At 39.1% G+C, this 24,222-nt stretch overlaps 1 long non-coding RNA gene across 2 annotated transcripts; it reads right to left on the bottom strand.

The window, feature by feature from the left end:
- Window positions 1-2,131: 2,131 nt before the first annotated feature.
- Window positions 2,132-23,935, bottom strand: LOC134325761 (uncharacterized). 2 transcript variants are annotated; one of them, XR_010014343.1, is made up of 3 exons: window positions 23,887-23,935; window positions 23,655-23,799; window positions 2,132-2,341 (listed from the first exon to the last, which is right to left on the bottom strand). It is a non-coding gene; the product is annotated as an uncharacterized LOC134325761 (long non-coding RNA). The 2 variants fall into 2 exon arrangements; XR_010014342.1 differs by having other exon boundaries at window positions 23,655-23,919.
- Between the last annotated feature and the right edge of the window lie 287 nt (window positions 23,936-24,222).

Raw genomic sequence — 24,222 nt, 5'->3', positions numbered from 1 at the left:
GCGGTTTTGTTATGACACCCAAAAAATTATGCAACGCTGACGAACTCTTGAAAATGGTAAAAGTATGCTGGCATCTCATACCAGCAGAAAACTGTACCAGACTGAGCCCAAGATCATGGTTCCAGAGAAAGCAGGTGCCAAAAGGATGATCAGTCTGTGATGGAGAAACCGTGATAAATAGAAACACTCCCACTAGGAGCTAAATATTGCTCAACAAGGCACAGATAATAGTTAAACGGAACCGACGCGTCAATCATCTGCGCCTCCATGCCCACTCTGCCAGCCAAATTTGAGAGAGCAGAAGGACATGATTCTGTAATTGATTCTATTCGTTACAATCCAAATTACATGCATATCAGCAATTATTGCTAAAATCCATTTGGATGAAATGTAGGCTTTAGTTTTTTTTGTGCCATTGTGCTGCTACATAACTGAATCAGCTTGAGATAACTCTACATTGTCCTAAAAAAAAATTTGAATGAAGTAGAACTCTTTGTTCTCTCAATAAAAGCAAGCTACCTAGAGTCTGACACATGAAAGTGCCCCAGTCAGACACCACTGCCTCATTAACTGTTAGTTAATGCTGTATTTTGACATAATAAGACCCAGTTCATCCAAAAAGTTAATCACATCATCATATAATCAAAAGTAAGAAGCAGGAAAAAGAAATATTTGAGCATATGATTGATAGAGGACCTGAACAATGCACCTGAACGTATGCTTGTGTTCTTGTGCTATCCCTCCTGTCATTTGTATTCACCATGTGGTGCAGTTCTGATGCAGGTCAGGTTACTTTCATTTCATTGTTGGTTGACCTGGTTGAGTGAATACCTAAAGACATTCATTAATGATGAGAGTCGGGGCTTTATTCTTTAGCTCTTTCTTTTTCAAAGCAGGTGATCATATGGTTGGCAGCATCCGATTCATCTGCCAGTGTCGAGAGACACTTGTTACTCATATGCAACCCTGTCAGGTAAAATTCATTGCATAACAATTTAAGCTGTAATAGTAAATTTTAAATCAAGTCAAGTCAGGTCATATTAGGGTCATTCCTTCAATTCGGTGCTATTTGTGTCCCCAGTGCTGATCACTGTATTTATTAAGCACATTTTAAACAATACAATTTCTAAACATCTTACTGAAATAATTAACACTTTCAAATACTAAACACAATGTAAAATAAAATGACTGTATACATACTGTTTTTATCTCTTAGATAGCAGAGGTTTTTCCATGTCCCCAGTGCTGTACATTCTTTCAATACTGTTTAAAAGGTTATGCTTAAGTCCCTCTAAACCTTGAATTCTTTTTCTTTATGAGTTTTATTTTATTGCTGATTATAAGGGTTTTTCACACGTCCCTCAAGTTGCTGTCCACCCTGTTATTTCTTACTACTGTCTCTTAAAATGAAGAGCTGTTTTACATACTGACATCATTTCCTGGAGTTCACATGATCAAAACAACTGTGGACAATGAGTAGCTAACTCCTCATTTTAATGTTGTTTTTTTCACATTTTATCCTAAAAGTCTTACATGGTCAACCATGACATGTCCACCCTGATATATGAGAAAAAGCAATACAATTAATAAATATCACACTAAAAAGCATAAAATTATTTGTCTGAATTCACTTTTATGTTAGCATGGTTTTGCTCACTCGCTAGCTAATGGCTAATTTTAGGTCAGAATGTCCACCGGACAAAGAACCGGATGTGGGTCTCTCTCTGTCAGAATGTGATTACGACCTCTGCCGGCTGATTAGAGGCACCTGCACAGAGATGAGGAAAGAGTGCTCTTAGGGTGTGTCTCTCCGCATGCAACGCTAGGTGGCACAATACTCATCAATATCTGGGTGGCAAAAATGCATCCGGCTTGCTGCTCATATGTCGGAGGGGATGTGGGACCAACAGACCAAAAACCCTGGTTGAGCAAGCCGAGGGCAGTAAATCAGATCAGTTAGTATGTGTATATCTGATATCCCACAAAGCAGCTTTGTGCCACAGCTCAGTTCTTGCCAACGATTCTTTCTTCCTAGAAATGAAGTGTTTGTGCATATGTGGGTTCCTTCATGGATTGTGTGATTCTGTAAGATGTTTAATTCAGCACAGAAATGAAAGTCAAGGTGACAGCATTATAAAAAGAGAACGTTTAATCAATGCAAAGCAGTGCAGTTAGCGTCTCTCCGACGAAGGTCACACGTGGTGAGTTAAAAGTGAGAGGCTGAGCGGGAAAAGAATTCGAGCTGACAGCTTGGTCTCCTCTTGCCTGGTGTAACAGCCTGTGTGTGGGAAGGAGTTCACTGCCACAATAAAAGATGGTAGCAGGCTTTGGAAAATGGTTACTGAAGACCAATCCAGACATGTAAAAAAAAGACAGTGAACGTTAGCTATTTTTTATAATTAGTGATTTAATTTCACATAATGATTCTGCAAATTGCTGCTAATCTGTTACCTTGATGGCAGGGAAAATGGGCTTAGAAGGTGCAGTGCAAAAACAAGCAGCGCCTGCTCTTGCTTTTTCCATGTCCATGTGAACAGCAAGACACTTCGGCCAAGCTTTAAAGATGCTTATTCATGAAGCAGAGACGTCTGTTTTGCACGACAATTTCCATTCCCATTTCATTTATCACGGTCTGGTTCCACTGGGAAACACTGAGTAGGAATACCCTGGATTGTGCACCAATCGATCCCAGGGCTTCTGCCATTCCCCTCATCAGACATAGCCAATCATGACACCCAGCAGGCCGATAGCACTGCTGAGATTTGAACCCAGGTCTCAGCTGTAGTGGACTAGCGTAATAGACTGCTGAGCCACCCACGCACCCACAGAACACCTTTTCTTACCTAAATTAGAATGTAAATTGTGAGCTAGATTTTCTTGTCCAACTTTACTGTGTCTGACCTCACGAATACTACAGACCTACAGACCAAATTGGCCCACATTTTCAGACACACTTCAAAATCTTGTGAAAAGCCCTTCTAGAAAGGTGGCAGCTGTTACATGTGCAAAAAACAGGCTCTAAACTCTAGAACTCTGTTATTTCAGTGGGTTGTAAAATCTAGTGTAGTGTTTCGTACCTTGTATATTTGTGTTTTACACTGGAAAGTAGGGTGTCATGTTTCTCATTTGTTCCAAGCAGTGATTTCTAAGTTGGCAAACTCGGTCCACACCCCCACTAAAACAAAGTCATAGTTTTCTCACATTGTGAATCTTGTGATAGTTTATCTGCAATCTCCTGTGCCCAGTGTTATATGCCATACTAGTATTATACAATATATTTAGAGATTTATTTATATTTATATTTTCTCTTTTAAACTATATATTTAGGGATTTATTTATATTTATATTTTCTCCATATATTTATAATTTCTCTATTAAACTATACATTGAGATTTACTTATATTTTCTCCATTAAACTATGTATTTACAAATGTATTTACATTTACATATTTTCTCTATTAAAGTATATATTTAGAGATGTATTTATATTTTCTCCATTAAACTATATATTTAGGGATTTATTTAGTTATATTTTCTCCATAAATTTATATTTTCTCCATTGTATTTATATTTTCTTTATTAAACTATATATTTAGGGATTTATTTATATTAATATTTTCTCCATATATCTATATTTTCTCCATTATATTTATGATTTTTCTATTAAACTATACATTTAGAGATTTACTTATATTTATATTTTCTCCATTATATTTTCTCCATTAAACTATGTATTTACTAATTTATTTACATTTATATTTTTTCCATTATATTTATATTTTCTCTATTAAACTATACATTTAGAAAATTTACTTATATTTAGATTTTTTTTTAGACATTACATTTATATATTTTTCCATTATATTTTCTGCATTAAACTATGTATTTACAAATTTATTTACATTTATATTTTCTCCATTAAACAGTATATTTAGAGATGGAGAAAAAAAACTCTTTACACTATGTCGTTTTAAAATTAAAAGTAGCTGGAGAAACATTTGTAAAAATATCATACACAGTAATGTTCTTGGGTGGCGCAGCAGTCTATTATGAAAGCTATCAGTTGGCCAGCGACTAGACAGACATGACTGAAGCTTGGCACCCACTGTTTCTCTACACATAGAACAAACACACAATATCGTATACGATCAATTAATAAGCAGGTTTACAATGCAGTAATAGGCGCTCTGTTAGTGCAGTGGCAAATCCAGGGTTCGAATCTCCAGTGGTGCTATAAGTCGGATTGGCGACTACATGCAGACATAATCGGCTATGTTTGGGGGTGGGGGTAATGGCTGAGACCCAACAATGGATTGTTGATTGGTGTGTAACTGCATTGAGCCCAGTGATTCCGAGGACATGACCCTGATCAGGAAAAAGCAGTGGTTAAAAATAAATGTGATAATGAGAACAATATCACAAATTCAAATAATACAAGTAGATTTTTTGGGGGTTTGGGGGAAGCTTATTAATAAAGTTTAAATTTAACACTGTGATGCTTAATGTTACTTAAAAAAGGCCTAATCAGATTCACTAATTTAGTAATTCATTTAAAACATTTCAACAACCTCAGCAAGACATACAATAAGCTTATAATACACTGATCAGCCATAACATTCAAACCACCTTCTTGTTTCAAGATTGACTGTCCATTTGATCAGCTCCACTTACCATATAAAAGCACTTTGTAGTTCTACAATTACTGACTGTAGTCCACCTATTTCTCTACATACTTTTTAGCCTGCTTTCACCCGGTTCTTCAATGGCCCCCACAGGACCACCAAAGAGCAGGTATTATTAAGGTGGTGGATCATTCTCAGCACTGCAGTGACAATGACATGGTGGTGGTGTGTTAGTGTGTGTTGTGCTGGTATGAGTGGATCAGACACAGCAGCGCTGCTGGAGTTTTTAAATACCGTGTCCAGTCACTGTCCACTCTATTAGACACTCCTACCTAGTTGGTCCACCTTGTAGACGTAAAGTCAGAGACGATCACTCGTCTATTGCTGCTGTTTGAGTTGGTCATCTTCTAGACCTTCATCTGTGGTCACAGGACGCTGCCCACGGGGCGCTGTTAGCTGTATGTTTTTGGTTGATGGATTATTCTCAATCCAGCAGTGACAGTGAGGTGTTTAAAAACTCCATCAGCATTGCTGTGTCTTATCCACTCATACCAGCACAACACACACTAACACACCACCACCATGTCAGAGTCACTGCAGTGCTGAGAATGATCCACCACCCAAATAATACCTACTCTGCATTGGTCCTGGGAGAGTCCTGACCATTAAAGAACAGTGTGAAAGGAGGCTAACAAAGCATGCAGAGAAACAGATGGACTACAGTCAGTAATTGTAGAACTACAAAGTGCTTATATATGATAAAATGGACAGTGAGTGTAGAAACAAGGAGGTGGTTTTAATGTTATGGCTGATTGGTGTATATTAGCTACAGTATAGCAAGCAGTATGCCATTTCTTCCATATTGACCAGGGCAAAGATTAAAGTGTATATTTTGTTTGTGTAAAACTCAATGATATTAGATTATGAATTCCTCAATATAAAAACACAAACGCAACAGATGTCAATTATTGGCAGCCACAAGCGGTATTTTGCACCCACGTTCTCTGCCAAGCTAACAACATAACTCTTAATATCTAATGAAGTGAGAAAACACGTACCAGTGCGTGATAATTCTCTATGCGGCTTATATTTAAATCTTTATAACTCGCTTTTCTACAGCTAACTGATGTTCGAATTGAGCTTAATTTTCATTGGCTGGTGGAGAGAGCTGGTATTGGCAGAGAACCTGCATAAAACATGGTTTTATGAAGCACTAGAGTGTTTTATTTAGATAAATATAATATGCTTTTATTAGAAAATTCCTTCAAGTCAGTGTATAGGTATGTTTTTTTTTCTCTTTTTCTCCGACAAACCTTCACCTCTACTGATACAACCCTCCACTGCTGACTGAGGAGCTTCGCAACTGACATATGTGGATCAGCTTTGTGCACGAAGAGCCACACCCTGATCAGCATTATTCCTTTATTCTGTGCAGGCGCCATCAATCAGCCAGCAGAGGTCGTAATTGCACTAGTTATGAGGAACCCGGTCCGGCTTTTTCCACCCTAGGAACAACAGCCAATCATTGTTCATGTAGCCGCCCAGCCCAGCTGAGATTCAATGTGATATATTCGAAATCCCAGCTCTGGTGTGCTAGCGTATTCTACCGCTGTGCCACCTGAGCGGCAGTGTATAGGTATGTTATTGTTAGGGAATGTTTTGTGCCTAACATTCCTAAAAGACTAACAATTTATCATCACTCTCAACTTCTGCATGTTTAAAAGCCAGCAAATCAGCAGACCTCTACAGATTTATAAAAACAAATACTGAAATGTTAGGACACTAAGCTTTTACCCTTCACAATGGTTTTTATTGGCTCTCTGCGGACCAAGCAGTCTATCATGCTAGCCCAGCACCTAAGATCCAAGTTTGAATCTCAGCTGTGTTATTGGCCATCTGGGCGTCTACACAGACATGAATGACTGGTTTTTTTCATGGAACCAGGCCCGCCAGAACCCTAAACTTGGTTGATGAAAATTAATAAATAAAATTATTAGTATTTATATTCTTAATGCTTTGGGCTTTTCATGAAGACTTCAGCCATCCTGCCAGACATAGCCAATCACGTCTGTGTAAACGTCTGGCTGACTGATAGCATTGATGCGATTCAAACCCAGATCTCAGTGGTGGTGATCGCACCGTCACCTGAGCACCTCTGCAAAATAGTGATCTGTGCATTCCTAATATTAAAATTACTACTTATATCATTTCTTATACTACTTATACATTCTCAGCACTGCAGTGACACTGACATGGTGGTGGTGTGTTAGTGTGTGTTGTGCTGGTATGAGTAAATAAGACAGCAGCGCTGATGGAGTTTTTAAACACCTCACTGTCACTGCTGGACTGAGAATAGTCCACCAAGCAAAAATATATCCAGCCAACAGTGCCCCATGGGCAGCCTCCCGTGACCACTGATGAAGTTGACCAACTCAAACAGCAGCAATAGATAAGTGATCGTCTCTGACTTTACATCTACAAGGTGAACCAACTAGGTAGGTGTTCCTAATAGAGTGGACAGTGGTGGTCCTGTGGGGGTCCTGACCATTGAAGAACAGGGTGAAAGCAGGCTAAAAAAGCACGCAGAGAAACAGATGGACTACAGTCAGTAACTGCAGAATTACAAAGTGCTTCTATATGGTAAGTGGAGCTGATAAAATGGACAGTGAGTGTAGAAACAAGGAGGTGGTTTTAATGTTCTGGCTGATCAGTGTATATAGGCAAACACCAGGAGTATAATCATATCACGTGCCATTGTATCTTAATATGTATTTATATTTATAGCCTATGTTATAAAAAAAAAAAATCTTTAATAAGAGTCAATCAAAGCTCTGACAGCAACATAAATTGGCTAACTGACTAAATTTGTGTAAGCACAAAAAAAGAAGCAAATGAGGTTCAGATTCAAAATACACACGCTTTGTCTTTTCATTTCATTTTTTATCACCTGCTTTATCCTGGTCAGGGTCGTGGTTTGTATGTGGGTTGAATACCCTGGACAGGGCACCAATTCATCACAGTGCTTCGGCCATCCTTATCCCTCAGACATAGCCAATCATGTCTTTGTAGATGCCCACCCGGCTGATAGAACTGCTGATATTTGACCCCGGCTCTCAGCTATGATGGGCTAGCACCACCAGAGTGCCTCTGATTTGCAATTTACATATTAAAACCTCTTTTGAGTATTTCAGGTTGAGGTTCAGGAGTCTAAATGCAGCTGTTTACTAATCTTGACCTAAATATTTAATTAGAGCACTGCTCAACTTGTGTAATTATCAGCAACAAGTCCTAGTCAGAAAAAAGTTACATTTATACAGGCATGGTACACCAACCAGACATAACATTATGACCACTGACAGGTGAAGTGAATAACACTGATTATCTCTTCATGACGGCACCTGTTAGTGGGTGGGATATATTAGGCAGCAAGTGAAAATTTTATCCTCAAAGTTAATGTGTTAAAAGCAGGGAAAATGTGCAAGCGTAAAGATATTGACGAGTGCGAGTTTGACGAGGGCCAAATTGTGATGGCTAGACGACTGGATCAGAGCATCTCCGAAACTGCAGCTCTTGTGGGTTTCCAGTCTGCAGTGGTCAGTATCTATCAAAAGTGTTCCAAGGAAGGAACAGTGGTAAACCAGCGACAGGGTCATGGGCAGCCAAGGCTCATTGATGCACGTTGGGAGCTGTAGCTCAAATCACAGTTGCAGGGCTGTATTGGCAGCAAAAGGGGAGCCAACACAATATTAGGAAAATGGTCATAATGTTATGCCTGATCGGTGTAATTCTGAGTATGGATACAATCTTTACAATGCTGAGTACATGAAGCAGACAGTGTTAGTCTCTCCATGTCTAGATTTTATTTCTCTTTATAAAACTGTAAATTAAATGAAACCCAAAACAAAAGGACACCAACAGATTTGATGATAGCCTTAATTCATAAACCATGAATCACTATGATGGTGTAGACTAGTTGTTGTTTTACTCATCTGCAGATCTTCACTGTCCTGAAACAAATGTAACACCTTCACACCCTCCTTAATGCTGCATCTTAAGAACAATATCCAAGTCAACAATTCCAACACATAAGGTGTTATATGGGACACAGCTTTTGTAAGCATGTTTACTAATTCATATTTACTGAACATGCCATGCCTGTTAAAATTTCTGTTAGTTAACAAGCTGCATGTCAAAGCGATTAGCACCAGGTACCTTTATTTCATCCCAATTTCACTTCATTATTAGAATTATTGACAGTGCTAATTTATCAAAAATGTTGTTTATATACACTGATCAGCCATAACATTAAAACCACTTCCTTGTTTCTGCACTCACTGTCCATTTTATCAGCTCCACTTACCATAAAAAAACACTTTGTAGTTCTACAACTACTGACTGTAATCCATCTGTTTCTCTGCATGCTTTGTTAGCCCCCTTTCATGCTGTTCGTCAATGGTCAGGACCCCCACAGGACCACTACAGAGCAGGTATTATTTAGGTGGTGGATTATTCTCAGCACTGCAGTGACACTGACATGGTGGTGGTGTGTTTGTGTGTGTTGTGCTGGTATGAGTGGATAAGACACAGCAGCGCTGATGGAGTTTTTAAACACCTCAGTGTCACTGCTGGATCGAGAATAGTCCAGCAACCAAAAATATCCAGCCAACAGCAGCCCATGGGCAGTGTCCTGTGACCACTGATGAAGGTCTAGAAGATGACCAACTCAAACAGCAGCAATAGATGGGTGATCGTCTCTGGCTTTACATCTACAAGATGGACCAACTAGGTAGGAGTGTCTAATAGAGTGGACAGTGAGTGGACACGGTATTTACAAACTCCAGCAGCGCTGCGGTGTCTGATCCACTCATACCAGCACAACACACACTAACACACCACCACCATGTCAGTGTCAATGCAGTGCTGAGAATCATCAACCACCTAAATAATACCTGCTCTGTAGTGGTCCTGTCCATTGAAGAACAGGGTGAAAGCAGGTTAAAAAAGTATGTAGAGAAACAGATGGACTACAGTCAGTAATTGTAGAACTACAAAGTGCTTCTATATGGTAAGTGGAGTTGTTAAAATAGACAGTGAGTGTAGAAACAAGGAGGTAGTTTTAATGTTATGGCTGATCAGTGTACACACACACATTATGTGTATAAAAAGCCTACAATATGTAAAAGCATTAAACTTCAAAACAATTTCAACTGAGAAATGCGTGTTTAAAGTAAAAAGAACTAAAACGACATCCATTATTAGATTTATGGGCTGGTTACATAGACTGCAACCGCTGATGTTCTAAATAAATATATACTATACATATTTACAAAAACATATACCAAAAATACATTCTAATTGGCTGTTTTGCATTCCTTCAATCATTCCCTCATTCAGTTCATCAGGACACCTTTAAGTAAAATTAAAAATTAATTTCAGTGTTAAACAGAGGTGTCACACCATGCGAGTTTAGAAATTTGGGGTTTTAAAATTGTTTATTGTTACAATAAAGGCTGATTCTAATTCTAGAATTATTACTTGAATATTAACTCCCACGGCCGATGATGCACACAGGGGAAACAACCCCCTGCCTACTATAACTGCGAACTGACCGGTCGCCACAGTATTATAATACAGGGTGAGTCAAAATTATGTTAACACTTGAATGGCGGAAACCATTTATTCACAAAACATACTTCATATGTGTAAGATGATTTACAGGACAGTCTCGACCTGTTCGCCATTATGTTCAACACAAAAACCAGCAAGCAACAGTACCATTTAAAGCCCAGACACACATTTTGCAGGGAATAGATCCATTAGTGTTACCATAATTTTGACTCACCCGGTATATTTGGGGGAAAGGGGGGATTGGTAATAAATGTATGTGTACTGTAATAGGCTGAATAACTGCGCTAAATGAGCAAAATGACTATAATCATCATCCCAGCTATTATAGAGCAGTCCTGCATTCATCCAATAGCTCATTCACACAGCAACAGTCTGCAAACAGGCGTTCACACACAGCAACTTGTTAACTCATCAACACCTCAGAAAATCCAAAACCGAAAAAAGAAACAGCCATGTCTGATCCCTGTTTCCTGCCAGAGTGACAGAGAAGCTCCCTTTCTATAAAAGTCTTCACGGAAACCCTGACGGAAAGACTTCCTCTGATGTGTCGAACAGTTGGTGTATGTGTGTGTATTGGAGTGTATTAGTGTGTGTAGGATTATGTTTTAGTGTCCTCCAGTTATCTACTGACCATTTTCTTTATTTGAGTCTTATTGCAGTCTCTATTAAGCTCCAGTCTAATCTCTTATACTCCATATACAGTGCCAGTAGTTTTTCAAAAGCTATGAAAAAGTGGTGGGTGATATGGTCAGAGTACATTTTGGCAACTTTGGTATCATACATCTGAATTTACACGTGTGCAAAATGCTGCCAATTCAACTCTGGACAACACGAACTCACCCAGGGGAATTTTTTTTATTATTATTTTATTATGCATCCCCCTCCCTTTTTATTGCGTCCAACTGCCCGATTCCTGCTCGGATTGAGGAGAACGAAGCTAACCCACGCCCCCTCCGACATGTGGGCAGCATGCCGTATGCATCTTATCACCTACACTTTGACGAGTGCAGTGCAGCTCACACACCCCGAGAGCACTCTTTTCTCATCTCTGTGCAGGTGCCATCAATCAGCCAGCAGAGGTCGTAATTGCACCAGTCATGAGAGAGAGACCCCATCCGGCTTAGTCCCGCCCATCTGAACAACAGGCCGATCGTTGTTCATGTGGCCGCTCAGCCTTAGCCGGCAGGCAGAGATGAGATTCGATACGACGTATTCGAGATCCAGCTCTGGTTCCAGCGTGTGTTTTTACCGCTGCGCCACCTGAGCGGCCCACCCAGTTTTTGGAAAGTGGTAATTAAAGAGCCTGAAGGACACCCACACAGAGCAGACACGTGCGCAGATAGACCCAAGTCTTTTTAAGTTCATATTTTAATTTTAAAATTTAAATCTGTTTAGTTTAAACATCTGCGTAAATAAATATTTCATTAAGTAATCAGCTAGTGTATGTAATTATTTAATAAATAATTATAAGGTGTGCCTTTTTCACTCAAACATCTGCTCCCCAAAATACCCGTGATTATCCCCGACACAGAGAGAAGTAAAACTTCACACAGACAATGACTAGAAGTGAGGTTCAAACCTAGATCCCCAGAATCCAGTTTGCCCATCAACATCATTACTAGTTGTAAAAAGGGGTGGGGTAGGTTGGGCCAAGTGTTGGTTCCCAGTGCTATTGTTTTATTTGCACACACAAGAAATATTTACAAATGCGTTGGCGGATAAAAACCAAAGCTGGTTGACATAAGTAACCCCATTGACCTCAGTCAACTAAAAGGCAGTTACCAGTGAGATAAGCTTTAGACCACAGCGGTCTCACTATAAGGCTGTAGTTCCAAAGCTACATAAGACTTTCCGCCATCTTTTCCCCCTTTCCCTCCTCACTTCCTCCCACTTGAACAAAAAGGCCCCTCCCCTCTAGGACCTGGTGACCAATCCTGAAGCAGGAGAAATTAGAGGGAGCATTTAAACACAGACAACATATCACCTTCATATGGCCATTAGTGGTGTGCGATACTGCAAAATTTGGTATCGATCCGATACCAAGTAAATACAGGGTCAGTATCGCCGATACCGATACTTTTTAATAATTAAGGTAGATGCATCATCAAATTGCTAAATATGAATGAATTTTCATGACATTTAAGTGTATTATTGTAATACATACTGTACATTTTTGTATAGTAGCTGCTCTCAGTAGGGTTGTAAATAAATTTAGTTGTTTAAAGCGGTCTGATTTCTTGTTTCTGGTGCTTTACTTTCTCACAACATTACCATCATGGCGTATCACCACCAAGCGGCTAATGCATAGTTGTGTTTGCTGGGTAAATACATTTGTACATTTTTAATAGTGCCCGAATATATGTGTCCTTGTTCATTTAAAACAAAAAATCTATGCTATTCTGTTTACATTTATAAGCACAAAGTCAAAAGAAAAGAGCTCTCATTCACCAAAACACAGAATAAGAGCCTCACTATATGCTCCGATTCATGTGCGTAGGGTGCGCAAAGTGCGTAAGGTGCGTCCGTACTTTACGTACATATAGTTTACACTATTATTTCCATAAAATCGCCCCAATTTCTGTATCTGCAAAGCAAAGTATTCAAAAACTTACAATCTTCCAATGCCTACCAACGTACTGATGTCTGTTAGGATTTTAACAACAGAACATGACGGTACCACAACTGTAGTGTCTGTACACACTTGGTCTTTACTTTCTGATGAAACGGGAGAAACGTACTGAATGTACCAGAGAAAAAGTGAAACTAAAGTATCGATTCCATCACACTAGTATCGATCCAATACCAATACTAACGTTGGTATCGATAATATCGATATTTGGATCGATCCACCCACCACTAATGGCCATATCATTCAGTGCACACATTCATTCACAGTACATAATGCAGATGCAGAAGTTAATAATTCAGCTAGCTTTATTCACTATTCTGTTCTTTTCTCTCTTCAGGTACCTTCTACACATCAAAGTCCTGGACCAGCACCGATCCCGCCGACACCCGGATCATCTCCCAAGAACAGGTAAGTACCTGTTTATTTATTTACACAATTTACATTGGATAAACTAGTCTAGTCTCCAGGGAATCCATACAGACAGCCTTGGTGATGTGTAAGGTGTACTTACATCATCACACTAGTATAATACAAGGGTTCTTCAAAAAGTTTCCGCACTTTTTAAAACTATTTATTAAGAATTTCAAAAACAAATGACATCACTTTTCTAAATAGTCACCTTCTGTTGCATTTTTCCCAGCGTCGTACCAACATTTTAATGCCATCAGCAAAAAATGTTTTTGGTTGAGCGTATAGCCACTGATGCACCGCTGCTTTCACATCATCACATGAAATTCTCTTCCCATTAAAGCTTCTCTGAGCGTCCAAAAAGGTGGGCATCAGATGGCACTAAATCCGGACTATAAGCTCTCTCTCAGTCTTTTAGACAAAACCAATTATTACTCCTCCCCCTCTCACCGTTCCCAACTAAAATATAACAGTGTGGAAACTTTTTGAAGATCCCTCATATATAAAAAGTAGCAATGCATGAATGAAGAGGTATCATGGTGTGGAGAGCCTTTTTCATCTGCTGGTACTGATGACCTACCTCACTGTCGAAAATAAATTCAACTGAAAGGGAAAAAACGCTATTTTAAATCTATGACTATTTTATTCATTTCATTCCTGCCAATTAACCAACTAATGATTTCGTCTAGACCATAGAAGCTTAATCTTTCACCATTTCTTTTGCACATGGGTTGAAGACACAGACCCTATTCAGTACAATGTACCAATATACACACAAATAAATGAAAATAATTGCACTGACCTGTCAGTTGGACAGTCAACATAATGTTTGAGCCTGATACTGTCTCTGCTTGTCCAGTTCACTATACTGCTCCAACATACAAACTGCCTAATCATTAACAACACACACATAACCACAGTGTTTCCTGCAGGCACCATTACTCCAGGCATGATGTGGGCATTTTTTGACATGTCTGCTGAAGGACAGGACATGAATGCTTATTGGTGGTTGGGGTTAATACTTTCTTCTTATGTCTTAATTAGCATGAAATAATAACGACTTGAATAAACAACCCATAGGAACAGCTTTTTTTTTTTTTTATAGAGAAGACCAATTAGACAATTATGCAGCGGTAGCTCAGCAGTTAAGGTACTGGGCTAGTAATCAGCCTGTTCAATCCCCACCACAGCCAGGTTGTCACTGTTGGGCCCCAGAGCAAGGTCCTTAACCCTCTATAGCTCAAATTGTATGTAGATATAATTAGGGCCCTATAAAATACGCTAGCACACCAGAGCTGGGTTTCGCATACATTGTATCGAATCTCAGCTCTACCATCCGGCTGGGCGGGGCGGCTGCATGAACAACGATTGGCTATTGTTCATAAGGTTAGGGGCAAGTCGAATAATGCTGATCAGGGTGTGGCTCTCCGTGCACAATGCTGATCGGTATATATGAACTCGACTCGTGCAGGTGAAAAATGCAGTCTGTACTGAGCACGTGTCAGAGGGGGCGTGTGTCAGTTGAGAAGCATCCTCAGTCAGCAGTGAAGGGTTGAATCAGTGGATGATGTAATCAGGGTAATTGGACACGACTAGATTAGGGGAGAAAATGGGGGGAAAAAGGTTGGAAAAAAAAAAAATGATTTGACACACCCCACTCTGCATCCACAGAATTTGTTGAGAGTTTTCCAAACTCAGTTACCCGAATGGCTGCTTTAGACTTCATCTTGGACATTTTGTCTAACCGATTGCAAGTGTAACCGAGCATCTTTAGAGTTTGCTGTGTTTATAAAGTAAGAAATTAACTGTACATAGACAAACTATCAGGACCATAATAATTTACTGGCTTGTTCTTTTGAGGCGCAGCAGAGAGATGATCGCATGTGTAGATAAGCACTCTTTTCCATTGACTACAGAATCCCCAAAGGGACAAAATGCACTCAAACACATACATCAAACATTGTCAGCACACTACACCACAAAAAAGTCTGTTGCACTAAGTTAATTAACGTATGATTGATAGGACCACCTCATATTGCGGCTTATATTTCATACAGTACGCAAATTTAAAATGTGAAATCGCTAAGCACAGACCTTAAATTTTGAATTTTACAGCAAATTGCATATTACACGAGAACCGGCTTATTTCATGGTCTGTGACGTGACTTTCAAGGCCGTGAATTAGGTAGGGCCTTAGTCATAATTAAAAGTGTCTGCTAAATGTCGCAAATGTAATGTAAATGTGCCAGTTAGAGAATATAATTGTTTTGATTTCTTTATGTCCTTCTACATGTGGCAGTTATAAGCATCACATTTTAATTAAAAGGCAGGATTAAATTGTGCCAAAATAGAAGAGAGTGAGTTTCACTGTGCGTCTGTCACTACAGTGAAACATTCTTCACTGTCTGAGGGGATGAACACCGTTTTTACTGCTTCCCAACGATTATTTATTCAAGATTTGATTTGTGCACATATTCTCATCTTTCTCGCTTCTTTAAATATAATAAAAAGACACTGAATAGAAGGAAGCAGATGTTTGCTGTAAAATGCAAAGTTACTTAAGCTATTGGCATTTACATACCCCATACCATGACAGATGTTGTTTGTTACACTTTGCAGAGGTACCAATGGGGATCGTCCAACGTCCAAATGTCCATTTTTAAAACAAGGACAGTAATAAGCATTATCTTTCATATTTCAGCTTCTTTGAAAGTTGGGATAGCCATTGCATGGCACCCCGTGGGCAGCGTCCTGTGACCACTGATGAAGGTCTAGAAGATGACCAACTCAAACAGCCACAATAGATGAGTGATCGTCTCTGACTTTACATCTACAAGGTGGACCAACTAGGTAGGAGTGTCTTATAGAGTGGACAGTGAGTGGACACGGTATTTAAAAACTCCAGCAGCTGCTGTGTCTGATCCACTCATACCAGCACAACACACACTAACATACCACCACCATGTCAGTGTCACTGCAGTGCTGAGAATGATCCACCACCTAAATAATACCTGCTCTGTGGTGGTCCTGTGGGGGGTCCTGACCATTGAAGAACAGGGTAAAAGCAGGCTAAAAAGGTATGTAGAGGAACAGCTGGACTACAGTCAGTAATTGTAGAACTACAAAGTGCTTCTATATGGTAAGTGGAGCTGATAAAATGAACAGTAAGTGTAGAAACATGGAGGTGGTTTTAATGTTACATATAGCATGTTCAATTACCAGCCTAGATGATCTACAGTAACACGTTCTTACAACATGAAGTGTTACATGTAGCTGTTTTTTTTCTTCCCCATTTACAATCAATTATGAAAGCAAAATTGCACCAGTGATGTGTGCTGGAATTATGTGTTTTGCCATGGCTAAACTTTATGCTAATTATAATTAATCACACGTCGCATTTAGCAGTAACTTTATCAGCTGTGCAGGTTTAATGAAGGACGAAAGCAGGTGGAAAGTGACTGGAAGGAAAAATAAGCCCATTGTTTAGGGATTTTACTCTTTAGAAATTCAACCCTATACAGAAGGTACGACTGTGTGCTCATCAGTGCCTCACGAGAGCCCTTCGAGCTTAAAAGGCTTTCGCACATCTGTTCATTTACAGAGCTGTCTCTTTTATTCTCTCGGTCTTCCTCTCTCTCAAGAACTGACCATCCTTTCTACCCCTCCCCCATCCCAATTCCCTCACATATTTTAGATGGATCCCAATTAGCATTCAGTTTTTCATTTTGAGAAAATGTAGGAAAGTAGAAGTAAGAGTGCTTTGGAAGACATACTTGGTCATTATTGTATTCAAATCAGGAAAGCTAAAGTATTTCAGTAATTTCCTTTTCAACCCTGTCTTTTAGACCCCCATTATCTTTTTTGCGGCGCTCTTCCTCATCCTGCTTCTTTAGAGCTACTCTCTACAGACTGACAGACTCTACACTTCGACATTTATTTTTACCTGTTTAAACCAGTTACAGACACATTTAGAACATAGTTCACACTAACACAGATGTGGTTAAATACCTTAATTTTCTGTATCTGAAATGCATCATTTCAGAATCTGCTTTTTAATCTTGAGATTTAGAGAATAAATCTAAAAATGCTGTTTATTATGTTGGTAGAAATGTAGAAATGCCACTTCCTTTTAGCTGCCCCTGTTAGAATTCGCCACAGGAGATCTTTCATCCACACCGTTTTAACACTGGATGTCGTACCTGAAGCAACCCTCCTATTTATCCAGACGTGGAACCTGGTACTAAGGGTGCAATGATGTTTACCCTCACCCTTAATTTACTAGATTTACGTACTGCCATGCACCGCCTAGGATTTGACACTAGTGTTAACAGCATTACCGCTCTTGCCATTATGCCAGAGGAGCTTAAAATGTCACTTAATATAAAACCATTACATACAATTATGATTCTAAAAAACACACTGGGATAGTAGGTAAAGTGTAATTAAAATAATAATAAAAAAAACAATAATCTGAATACTGGCTGCTAGAGGTACTTAAATGAAAACTAGGGCTGGCTCGATACCACTTTTTTATGTCCGATACCGATACTGCATATTGAGTATCTGCCGATCCGATACCGTCATTTCTCCTCTCAAACAACTAAGCAGTAATAATACATTTCAATGCACCATGGTTAAACAAATATGTGAAACAAATATTCTAAAGGAATAAATACAGAACCTACATCACACTTATGCAAAACTGCTGTTTTTATTTTAACTTTTACACACAGAACATTTAGCAGTATTTTTGGCTTGTTTAACAGCACCATACAAACATTTAAAAATTTAATTTTAAAGTGCAACTTTATCTGTATTTAACAAATAAATTATAATTTCAATATAAAATTCTAGATCTGTCAACTCTCAAGTCTACACCTTGAAGAGACAGCAAAAAAATTATAAAATAAATAATAAAAAATATAATTTATAAACAATAAAAATGAAACAATTAAATAATAAAAAATAAACAAATGTATCTATCTTGTCCCAGCTTGGAGATCTCTCACATCTTCAAGGAAATTTAATCCATTGATGTTATAAAATAAAATAAACTACACTGTTTCCCGTTTAGCCACAGGCGTCCTCTTTAAAATCCAGCAGGGTTTTTCAATAAGCGCGCTTTGGTTTTTAATAATCTAAAACGTGACAGAACTTTAACGGAAAATCTCAACCAAGCACTGCATCAATTCTAATTGGTCCATCGCGTTTGATTGACATCCACATCTTCCAATTGTAGACACTTTTTACGACATGCTGTAAAACAGTGTTTTTAGTTGTGGCAGTAGTAGATTACTTTTTTAAAAATGCTGAAAGTTTAAGTAGATCAGTGTTTTTTTTATTTCTGAATGGCCTTATTTAGATTAAGTGTTATTTATATTAAGCAACAGCATCGGATCGGATTACACGTTTTTTTTCTTCTGATATCCGATCCAGTGATTTGGGCCAAAATCGGGCCGATACCGAGTATCGGATCGGTGCCAGCCCTACTGAAAACAAAAGGTATATTTAATGGTTCACCATATTAACTTTTTTCTCACCTTATTACCTTTATAGATTTTTAAATATATTGACACATCAAAAAATATCCCAAAAAAGTGTGTACAGGGGTATTCTAACTCTATTTCCACAGCTAAACAGGTAGCGGGTTACAATAACATGGTCTTCTACAAAAGACCCCTTAAAAAAGGCCCAAGACAAATGTCAAACACCATCATGGGCAATTTAGTATCTCTGGTTCACATCTTTGGACTGTGGGAGGAAACCGGATCTCCTGGAGGAAACCCACGCAAAAACAGAGAGAACATGCAAACACAGAAAGGACCTGGACCATTCTACCTGACAATCAAACCCAGGACCTTCTCGCTAGGAGACGACAGTGCTACCCACAGAGTTACTGTGCTACCCTCCAAAAACCCATAATAAACTATCAAAATTTTTGTTAATTTTGTGAGGGGGGGTTACAAAAAAAAACATGCTTTAAACATTTGGTCAAAGAATTAGATCATTGCAAAAATGATTATTAAAAACCCAAGACTGTCTGTGCCTTACAAGTGTACGTAAACCATGACTTCAGCTGTATGTTCCGAGTCCTCATCTGTGTCCCGTCTATTGGTCTGACAGTATGTAATTAGTCCTTCATTATTGTCATGCTAAATATCTTAGGTAACATTTCATTCCATCTTCATGTTTTACCACTGCTTCCACTTCCATCAGAATCACTGTGCGCACACCCTGGACAGGGTGCCAATTTAACAAGAAGCCTCACCCACACCCCCTCAGACCTTGCCAATAATGTCTGTATGTAAATGTCAGTGTCCCTGGACTAGAGTAATTCATTGCTGTGCCACCTGAGACTGCATTTTGGAATTGCTTTTTGAAGGATATGGTCAGTCTTATTGTGTTGTCAGTATTCAGAATGATGGTTAACCTGGATCCACACCACACAGAATGAAGAAAAACCACACAGCTTAAAAAGGTGCAAATATAGTCTATTATTGCACACTTTTAATGCTGGACTATGCACTTTTAGTACATTAGCTTCTGTTTTGTTTGATATCAAAATTAATGTGTTTGTTTCCTGGAAGGTCATAATTATTAATCTTATTGATTTCCTCTGTGGGAAAGATGCCATTTACACATTGCTAATGCATGCAGAGTTTCAGTGGTTTCTAGTTTCAGTTTGTGTATAAGGAAACACATCCAAGACCACAACCTGGTGGCTTTCTTTTACACACTCGAACGAGGAAGAACAAAATACCAAAGCAACAATAGCAAACTAATGTTCTCTATACTCATTTTGTGATGTGTTGCAGCATAATCTTAAAGAGTGTGAAAATAAAAGGCTGCACCTCAGTAACTATACCCAGGTTTTGGTATTTTGGGTCCAATGCCTGCCAAAAAAAAATCCCACATCATTGCCCCACCAGCAGCAGCCTGAACTGTTGAAACAAAGAGGGTCGAGTGCATGAATGTATGCTGTTTATGCCAAATTATGCCCTGGCATGTTTTAGCAAACCATGTATTATTATTTTCTATTTTATTTATGCATTTTCTCCCTTTTTCCTTCCGATTTAGTGTAGTCAATTTGTCTTCTGCTGCTGGGGAAGGTATATTGCTGCTCACGCCTCCTCCAACGCGTGTTTTTTTCACCCATGGATTCTGCACAGGTGCCTCTATCTGCTAACCAGAGTCCTTACACAGTCATCCCCTCCTAGCCAGGGTTAATTTCGTTGACGAATGATTTTCGTCATAGTTTTCGTCAACGAACCTTTTTTTCATGACGAAAACGAGACGATAACTAAATAAAAACTACATAAAAGGATAAAAACTATGACGAAATGAATCGACACTTTCGTCAACGAATAAAAACGAGACGAAAATGTTTGGCAGGGACGACATCCAATCAGAACTGATTTAGTTTTGTGGAAGGTAGGGACAAGTTAGAAAGAGATCCAATCATAACTACTTTAGCGTATGTGGAGGGGCGGGACAAGCCGGGTAGCCATCCAATCAGTACTAATCTTTTGCAGTACCGCGGTAAGAGCACACTCGCACAAATTTGATCTAAACCCGGGAAGACCAGACTAGCCTGTGAACTGTCTTTACTCATGGAACTAGGTTAACTCCACAATGTCAACAGGGAGAAAGAGGAGAGCCGATATCTGGACACATTTCTCATTGACGACGTGAAAAACAAGACCATGTGGGGCGACGATCTCGGGTAAAAACACAACAAATCTGAAACGACATCTGGCACTGCTGGCAGTATAATGGCAACATAATGTCACAGCTGCTTTTATGGTACCCAGCTTTATAAAGAATGTAATATGCAATTTGTTATGAACAATGCATATACTTTTCAGGCAGAGCAGGCCTACTGGTCATTAATATTTTGTTATTGTTATGCTCAATAAGCAAGGTCAGGTAAATAAAGATGTTTGAAATAAGTTAAATCTGGTTTTGTGTGTATTGCACATTCAAACATTAATAATATTCCATAACTGGTTTAAAATGTTTCATTTTGTGTAAGTGTATATAAGGACTTAAATAATTTAAGGGAACTGATGAAAAAGCATTTACATTTTACACCCTTTATATGTATTTTAGGGCGGCACGGTGGCTATGTGGGTAGCACTGTCGCCTCACAGCAAGAAGGTCCTGGGTTCGAACCCCAGGTGGGGCGGTCCGGGTCCTTTCTGTGTGGAGTTTGCATGTTCTCCTCGTGTCTGCGTGAGTTTCCTCCGGGAGCTCTGGTTTTCTCCCACAGTCCAAAGACGTGCAAGTGAGGTGAATTGAAGATACTAAATTTGTCCATGACTGTGTTCAATATAACCTTGAGAATCGAATAAACTTGTGTAATGAGTAACTACCGTTCCTGTCATGAATGTAACCAATGTGTAAAAACATGACGTTAAAATCCTAATAAACAAACAACCAAACATGTATTTTAGTCAACTGAATTGACTGTAGATTCAGTCGACTTTATTCCTATGATAGTCGACTAAAACTAGACTAAAACTAAAACAATTCAGATGACTAAATAACTAAAACTAAATTACATTTTAGTCAAAAGACTATGACTAAAACTAAATCAAAATTTGCTGTCAAAATTAACACTGCTCCTAGCAGACACGATGGCCAATTAGTGTCTGCTGCAGGCACTGCCAATTAGAGTTCAGAATCTCGGCGCTGGTGTGCTAGCGGAATATCCCGCTGCGCCACCTGGGCGCCGCAAACCATGTATTATTGATTTATTTATTTTCATTTATACCTGTCCAGTTTCAGCAAGCCTGGGTCCACTGTATCCTCCCCTTCTTGACTGACAGGATTGAAATCAGGTGTGGTCTAAAACTGTTGGAGCCAATTTACCTCAGAATGTTATGTGTCATGTGCTTTAAGATGCTTTTTTACTTATGATGGTTGTAAATGGTTATATAAGTTTGGTTAGCCTTTTTATTCTCCTCTGATCTTTGGATGAATAAATATGAGTGGATAGATTAAATCAACATGCCAATTATCTTTTGGGTCTTAATCAGTGTAACCATGGATGCAACATTCTAAAACAGACAATATTTGTTCAGTCTAGAAAGTAATCAACCTCAAAAGTTTAGAAAGGTAATAAACTGGTTTAATGTATTTAAAATTCAAAAATTAAATAACACCACTTCTTTGAGAGATATTTTATATTATGTAAACTTACTGAACATAACATGCTCCACACTGTGATGGCACAACATCTTACTACATGGTTGGTCTGCTTGGTGATCTGTCTTTGCATACTTCTTATAGAAAATGTTAGTGTGTACATATACACTGATCAGCCATAACATTAAAACCACCTCCTTGTTTCTACACTCACTGTCCATTTTATCAGCTCCACTTACCATATAGAAGCACTTTATAGTTCTACAGTTACTGACTGTAGTCCATCTGTTTCTCTACATACCTTTTTAACCTGCTTTTACCCTGTTCTTCAATGGTCAGGACCCCCACAGGACCACTAAAGAGTAGGTATTATTTAAGTGGTGGATCATTCTCAGCACTGCAGTGACACTGACATGGTGGTGGTGTGTTAGTGTGTGTTGTGCTTGTATGAGTGGATCAGACACAGCAGCGCTGCTGGAGTTTTTAAACACCTCACTGTCACTTCTGGACTGAGAATAGTCCACCAAACAAAAATATCCAGCCAACAGCGCCCCGTGGGCAGCGTCCTGTGACCACTGATGAAGGTCTAGAAGATGACCAACTCAAACAGCAGCAATAGATGAGCGATCGTCCCTGACTTCACATCTACAAGGTGGACCAACTAGGTAGGAGTGTCTAATAGAGTGGACAGTGAGTGGACACGGTATTTAAAAACTCCAGCAGCGCTGCTGTGTCTTATCCACTCATACCGGCACAACACACACTAACACACCACCACCATGTCAGTGTCACTGCAGTGCTGAGAATGATCCTCCACCTAAATAATACCTCTGTGGTGGTCCTGGGAGAGTCCTGACCATTGAAGAACAGCACGAAAGGGGGCTAACAAAGGCTTTGTTAACAGAGAAACTGATGGACTACAGTTAGTAACTGTAGAACTACAAAGTGCTTCTATATATGGTAAGTGGAGCTGATAAAATGAACAATCTGTGTAGAAACAAGGAGGTGGTTTTAATGTTATGGCTGATGGGTGTATATTTACCTTGGTTTTGCTGCTAGACAAATACAAACCTAAATACAATCATGTTTGTCTCGTGGGTCGGCAGAAATTACATGTGTTTGGACCCTTTGGCTATCCACAACTCATCAGTAACCAAACAACAGTTTGCTTATGTACTGTATTATTTACACCGAAGTCAAACGTCAAAAGTCAAACTTACCAAGTCCAGTTTTGTTGGTTCTCTTTTCCCTTTGTTCGAGCTAAAGTTCACCTCCAAACTCCCACAAACTGTCTTTCTTCTTTTTATCGTGAGCAGGGTACAGGTGCAGGTCCAACAAGTACCTTCCACTGCTGCTGCTTAAAAACTATAACGGAAATACCGAGACAGTCGCAACTTCACCACAATAAACAGTTATAAACCGACTTAAAATAAGAAAAAGAAAAACACTAACGCTGAGTATTAAGCAGTAATTTCAGCATTTGAGGAGAAGACGGTTTCAGTACTGAATCCTGGGAGACTCAGGAGGTTTAAAAGGACGCCACATGAGAAGGGGCGGAGCCTCAGTCATGCATTCACCATTATGTTAATAAGCTGATTCTTCTCTTCCAGCCACGATGCTAATGCTAACAGGTGCATACAGTAATCTTTCAGCCATGTAACCTAATTAGACCAGGGTTCGACGACCCAAAGTTTAATAAGTGCCAAATTTTCCTATTTCAACCAAAATAAAACCACTTTGGGAGCCACAAAATTTAATGTCCATTTAAGTGGTGTAACGTTGTAACAT

Source organism: Trichomycterus rosablanca, chromosome 13, assembly GCF_030014385.1.
Source record: "Trichomycterus rosablanca isolate fTriRos1 chromosome 13, fTriRos1.hap1, whole genome shotgun sequence".
In the NCBI taxonomy this organism is placed as follows: Eukaryota; Metazoa; Chordata; class Actinopteri; order Siluriformes; family Trichomycteridae; genus Trichomycterus; species Trichomycterus rosablanca.
This window is presented reverse-complemented; position numbering and strand designations above follow the sequence as displayed.